The sequence below is a fragment of the Coenobita brevimanus genome, chromosome 72 (genome assembly GCF_032717465.1).
Source record: "Coenobita brevimanus isolate Jiangsu-jjx chromosome 72, ASM3271746v2, whole genome shotgun sequence".
NCBI lineage: Eukaryota > Metazoa > Arthropoda > Malacostraca > Decapoda > Coenobitidae > Coenobita > Coenobita brevimanus.
This window is the reverse complement of record NC_137025.1, coordinates 22,818,288-22,825,187: the sequence shown is the minus strand read 5'-3', so window position 1 is coordinate 22,825,187 and position 6,900 is coordinate 22,818,288. Positions and strand designations below refer to the sequence as shown.

The following is a 6,900-nucleotide window of genomic DNA, read 5'->3' as shown; positions in this document are numbered from 1 at the left end:
AGTAGACTAAGCAAAAAATACATCCTGAAAATAATACAAGTATATGCACCAACGTCTCAAAGCTCAGATGAAGAAATAGAAACATTCTATGATAACATCTGCCAGATTATGAAAGAAGAAAAGAGCACATATACTATACTTTAATACAGTTGGGAAATCAAAAAATAGACAAGCATGTATGGGAAAATTTGGAGTGGGAGAAAGGAATGAAAGAGGAGAGATGGTGGTAAAATTTGCTGAAATGTATTATATGAAAATAATGAACACATTCTTTCACAAAAGAACAGGAAGAAAATGGACCTGGAGAAGTCGAAATGGAGAAACAAAGAATGAAATCGTCTTCATTATAGCAGATAAGAATAACACGAACATAAATGCCACGGTTAATAACAAAGTAAATATCGGAATTGACCACTGAATGGTGGGTTGCACAGCTAAATTCAGTTTGAGATTGAAAAAAAAAAAATAATAATAAAAATATATGTCCAATAAAAGTAAGCGAAAACACAGCAGCCTTCCTGTTAGAAATAACGAACATATTTAAGGTTCTAAGTAATGCAGACTGTGACACTGATGAGTTGAGTGACAGACTAACAAAAGTGCCAAGAGAATCAGCAAAGGTAACAGGGAAAACTAATACAGTACAACCAAAACCAATAAGTATTCGGAAAAGACACTCAAGCGCGTGAAAAGAAAAAAGGAATTGGAAGTAAAAACAAAGGAAGATGAAATACAACGAGGGGAATTAAATAAGCTTATCAACAAGAGACAGAAAGAAGAAAAAAAAGAGATATATGGATCAGATCAAAGAAACCATCAAAAAAGGTAAAAGTCTGAAACAAGACCGAATAAAATGGTAATAGGAAAGTAACAAACTGTATCACCGAAAGGCAAAAATGGTTAAAGTCATTAAATGCAGAATAAGATGGTGAAGAGAGTTGAAGTATTTTACAAAGAACTGTATGCATCACAGACAGCAGTACCAATAGCTAACTCTTTATTTGACACAAGAGCTAACACCAGACGAAGTAAACATTTCCTTTACAAATATTAAAAGAGGGAAGGCCCCGGGAGAAGATGGAATAGTAACAGATTTATTGTTGGATGTAAGAGTAGAAGTAAAAAACTAGCTCGCCCACTTATTTACTCAATGTATAGAAAAAAATGAAAAGAAAACTCCCAAAACATTGTGCAAAGGAATAGTTAGTTTACTTTACGAAAAGGCAGCTCAAAAAGATCTTAGTAATTATCTACCAATTAGCTTACTATCATTTATTTACAAACTCTTCAGTAAAGTCCTTAAGAACAGAATAACAACCAACGTGGAGGTAAACCAACCTCATGAACAGGCAGGATTCCGAAGCGGGTATTCGACTACTGATCATCTACTCCCAGTGAATGAGCTGAGAAAACTGCAGAATATACTTAGCCACTGTGCTTAGGTTTTATTAACTACGAAAAGGCTTTCGACTCAGTGGAGCACATAGAAATTATAAATTAATTGCGAGCACAAGGAGTGAATGAGAACACTGTAAAACTGCTCGAAAACATATATAAAGAGGGAACTGTTACAGTTCAATTACATAAAAACTCGGAAAAGATTAAGATTGAGAAGGGAGTCCGTCAGAGATATAATTTTCACCAAAATCATATACAGTATACCTAGAAAGTATATTGAGAAAGCTTGACCCGGAAAACAGAGGAGTAAAAGTTGATGGAGAAAAGATAAACCATTTAAGATTTTCAGGTGACATTGTCCTAATCTCGAAAACAGCAGAGACACTGCAAGAAATGTTAAATGACCTGAACAATGAGTGACTCAAAGTAGGGCAAAAGATGAACCATTGTAAAACAAATGTTTAATCCAAATACACCAAAGAGCGTCATCTGAATAAGGAAGAGATTCTTGAAGACGTCGAGGAGTACAATTACCTGGGGCAAATACTAAAATTAACGAAAGACGATGATAGCGAAATAAAAAGACGCTCTACAATTGGATGGAAAGCTTTCGGTAAAGATAGAGACATCATGAAAGGAGCTTCCCAATATTTATGAAACAAAAAGTATATAACGAATGCATAATTGCAGCTATGACGTACGGTTGTGAGACCTGGAAACTGACAAAATCGATGAAAAATCAACTAAAGCATTGGAAAGGTCAATGTTGGGAATATCTTTGAGAGACAAGAAAAGATCAACTTGGGTCAGAGAGCAGACTACAGTCAAAGACAATTTAGACGTTATAAAAGAACAGAAATGGAGGTAAGTTGGTCATGTAGCAAAATTAAGGGATAACTGATGGAGCAAGAGGCTGACTTACTGGACTCCAAGAGATAATAAACGTTGCAGAAAAAGGCCAGACAGTAGGTGGAGAGATGAGATACAAGAGTTTGCCGGGAAAACATGGCAGATATTGGCACTCAAGGAATTCATGGAGAAGGGTGGGGAGGCCTTGTTCAGCGGTAGACTTGCAGTGACTGATGATGGTGATATATATCTCTCTCTCTATACATGTAACTATATATATATATATATATATATATATATATATATACATATATACATACATATATATATATATATATATATATATATATATCTCTATCTATATACCTAGGCTGCTTCCCCCAAGGAAAGGGAGGTAGCCGAGACAGGACGACTCACTCTCCATTTACTCATCCATTCAAACACATTCATTCGCATCTTAGCCCCAAAGGGGAGAACGGACAGATCCTCACCGCATCACACCGCACAAGGGTCAACTGCGCAATGCAATCAGTGACATCCGCAGCAGGGCCCGACAGCAGAACTGGTTTACCCCTGCCACATCATAACAGACCCATCCCCTTACCTGCACCTGACCTGACTAGCTGATCAGACCAAATGCGGGAGAATATCCCCTCAGGGCTGCGTCATCACTTATTCATTCACAATTTCTCTCCATTTATTTCTGTCACGCACAGCCACTCTTCCTTGCTCAACAGACATCCCTCTCGCATCCAGCGCTCTCTTCACACTGTCCATCCATCCTATTCGTGGTCTCCCTCTCAGCCTTACACCTCTCACATCAGATCTAGTTATCTTTTTCACCAATCGTTCATTATCCATTCTCTCCATATGCCCAAACCATTGCAACACCCTCTGCTCAACTCTACCAGCCATCTCCCGAACAACTCCAGTTCTCCTTCGCACTTCATCATTTCGCACTCGATCCATACGAGTCACTCCACACACACTCCTCAGACATCTCATCTCCATTACATTCAAACTTTTCCTCTCTGCTACACCCACATTCCATGTTTCAGCCCCATATAATGCAGTCGGTACCACAACACCCTCATACAGCCTTCTCTTTCCATCCATTCTAAGCGAACGACATTTAAACACTTTTTTCATTCCTCCCAGCACCTTTCCTACTTCATTTATTCTAAACTTCACTTCTGCATCTATTCTTCCATCCACAGCAACATGTGACCCTAGATATTTAAAACAATCTACCTCCTCAAGCAACTCACCATTCAAAACTATATTCATCCCCCTATCATCTATCAACCTCGTACACTTCATCACTTTACTCTTATTCTCATTTACTTTCAATTTCCTCCTTTCACACACCCTTCCAAACTCCTCTACCAACTGTCTCAATCTCTCCTCTGAATCAGTCACCAGTGCAGTATCATCTGCAAACAGCAGCTGCTTCAGATTCCACTCTCCTCCATCAACATTTACCAGACTCAGACCACCTAAATATATGTATATATATATATATATATATATATATATATATATATATATATATATATATATATATATATATATATATATATATATATATGTGTGTGTGTGTGTGTGTGTGTGTGTGTGTGTGTGTGTGTGTGTGTGTGTGTGTGTGTGTGTGTGTGTGTGTGTGTTATATTTATTTTAAGTAAATGCACAGTATTTCGGTTGGAAAACAAACATAAAATGCCATCAACTTAGATGGTTATAAAGCGGACATTGGGGTATACCTGAACCACGGATATTTCTCTCATTCTACTGGACCAATTAAGGAGAATTTACTCGTTTTGAGTCACTAAATATGTTTGTTGGATGTACAAGGTTTTGTACAAGTCACACTACAAACCCGGTTTTCCTGGTTGTGTTATTCTGTTGCACCCAGTTAAGTACTAGGTCGCCATATGACGGCTGAAGTGATTCGGATATCGATGGCAGGCAAGTACGGCTGTATATGTTAGATACGGCAATCGTAAGTATTTTGAACATGCGAGGTAGTGTCGTTCACAAAAAAAAAAAAAAAATGGTTTAGATTGTTCCAAATATTATTGACACCAGTATCAACCATTTCACAGCAGACCTGCAAGGGACACAACTAAAAAAAAGATTTTTTTTTTTTCTTATGCACATAATCTCTAGTGATAATGTTGCGTACACCAATCACCTTCCCATATAAAACTGATTGTTTTATGCAAACATATCTTTACTGTTTTTACTATTGTTAATACAGTGACGTAGAACAATAAAAATAATACAAACATTAATGCATAAATAACTAAGTATTATGTTTTTGAAGCTTACTTCTCTTGTAAGTCCTAACTATTGCACTGAGAATCTATTCGAGTCAACTGTATGAAGTAATTTTTTGAAGATGAGTGAAAATTTAAATAGCGGTTTTTCTCCACAGTCTCCATATAATAAAAATATTTTAGTCTGATAATAACTGAATCAATTTTTATAATACCACAAACCTATCCATGTTTAATGCTTCGATAGGGTAGATTGACGTAATTCTTTATTTAGCCGTCGGCCTATCCATGCACCCAAATTGAATGCAGTGAATATTATAGAGAAATGTTATGAGGTTACGGATGGTAGATCATGTGGATGGAGGAAAAAAAAGGGGGAGAAGGGGTGCAGTGAGCAGACGGAAGATATATGGGGTGGGGAGAGGGGGGATGGCATGAAACTGGTAGTGCGTGAAATGTGCAAGGAAGCAGCAAGCTATGCAGAAGGGGTCCGGTAGTGTATATATAAGAATGCATCGCGCTGCACAGCACACACATTCTTACCTCCTCCAGTGGACTGCTGAGCTCCATCGCATTGCCTCTCTCCTCAGGTCTTCATCTCTTAGCAGGTAATATCCACATTTCTGTGTACACATTCCCCCTTTGCAAAATGAAAGAATTAAATATATTCTCGTAATATTTGCAACTGTACCAGTGAAGTCTAAGAAAGCTATGGTAATGTCTTTGTATACAGTAGACCCTTTCGATGTGTGGGCAAAAGGTTAACCAAGAGAACCGCGCATCCGCAGCCGGCGCATACGTAAAGCCGTATCATATTATAAAGATATAACGTCCTGAGCAACTCTACAACTTGACCCCAGCTTGCCTATTAATGACAATTTATGACCACCAACTGGATTACAAACATGTTTCCTTGTTGTACAGGGATTGATGTTGTTGCTGATCTCCGGTCCACCTGATCGAACAGACATGTTAACCACAGTTAAGCAGCTACCTCTATGGAGCGGTCCTATATGTTTCCTGCACCGTTGACGTTTTGTCGTTTTGGTGTGACATGTTCTGTGCAGGACTCCATAATGTGTGCTATGTTCCTTTGCCTTATCGCACAAGGTGGGTACGTCTTTTCTGTGATTCCGTCCAACCCCAAACTAGTCTGTTTGAGGTTTTGTACTGCCCTGTTTGTGAAGTAAATTTGAGGGTATTTCTTCACTGACAAAGTTAGAATATCGGAAAGTACGATGTTGCAGAGAGTTTGCTAATGTATGTATGGTGATTGTTTTATGCGTCAAGGTGTGCTGTGTTTGTCTCGGAATGACAAGGTTGTTGTGCAATTGCATTTTTTGCTGCATAGAACTGTCTACTTCTCATATCGATAGTTTCTAACAGGGGGGACTAGTTTCAGAGCGTAAGTGAGCTATGGAAGAGACTTTGGTGCAGCCAATGTTGATGCATAGGGTGTTCTGTATGATTTCCATGGTGTCAAGATGTTGTAGTGAGTAATAAATAAGATAGGAACTCTTTTGGGGGAGGCATAGGTCATCACTTATCTAGTGGAATGTCTACAGTAGGTTAAGTATATTTCTTTCCTCAAGGTCAGCCTAGTAATTGCATGACTGCATTAAGATTTGGGGTGCATCGCCTCTTGACGTCTTGTACGTTGTCATTGAAGCTGAGTCCAGTGTCATAATCCAAGAATCTTAGTGGAGGATGTCTGTAGTACGGCTACATTGTTAAGTGTAATGTCACTGTGGTCGCGTTTGCTGCTGGTGACAAATGTAGTGGTGAATTTGGCTGGGGCGATCGTCAGCCTGTCCTCTATTTAAGTCTGCAGTGTATTGAGGTCTGTAGCTGTGTGCAGACTGTTTCTGCAGTGTGAGGTGCGTTTGTTACGACGATGTCATCTACATGTGACACAATGTTTGTAGGTGGCTGAGGTGTGGGAATATCATGCATGTATACAGTACGATGAATAATGCGAGTGAGAGAATGGAACCCTGTGGTGCTCTGTTAGGGAAATTTCGCATTCGTGATGACTTGCTCTAAAATGTATTGTGAGTTTGTCTGTCAGATAAATTATTGGGAACCCAATGTTATGGTGGTGTTCTCCATGTTTGTGTTGAAGATCTTGGTGATTAACCCGCCCCGTCCCGGCCACTTTTCGACCACTGGTACCCCCCAATCCCGGGCAATTTTCGACCTTTTTTTTTTTGCTAAAACTTTCGCTTTTGGTGAGAAACATCGAAAATTCATAGAGAAATCGCTCACCTGAGGTTTAAAATACTCATTACAGGTAGGAGAGCCTCCTTACCTTACTGGGTTTTCTATCAGGCTGGCACCAAAGAAAACGAGTTCTATGGGAGGATAACTATTTCACACC

General features: G+C 38.9%; 1 long non-coding RNA gene across 2 annotated transcripts in view; it reads left to right on the top strand.

Moving 5' to 3' along the window:
* Nucleotides 1-5,060: 5,060 nt before the first annotated feature.
* Nucleotides 5,061-6,900, top strand: part of LOC145407041 (uncharacterized) — a 43,709-nt gene continuing 41,869 nt past the window's right edge. For both annotated transcript variants that reach the window (XR_013898670.1, XR_013898671.1), the window contains exon 1: nucleotides 5,061-5,131. This is a non-coding gene — a long non-coding RNA (uncharacterized LOC145407041). The remainder of the gene's footprint in view (nucleotides 5,132-6,900) is intronic.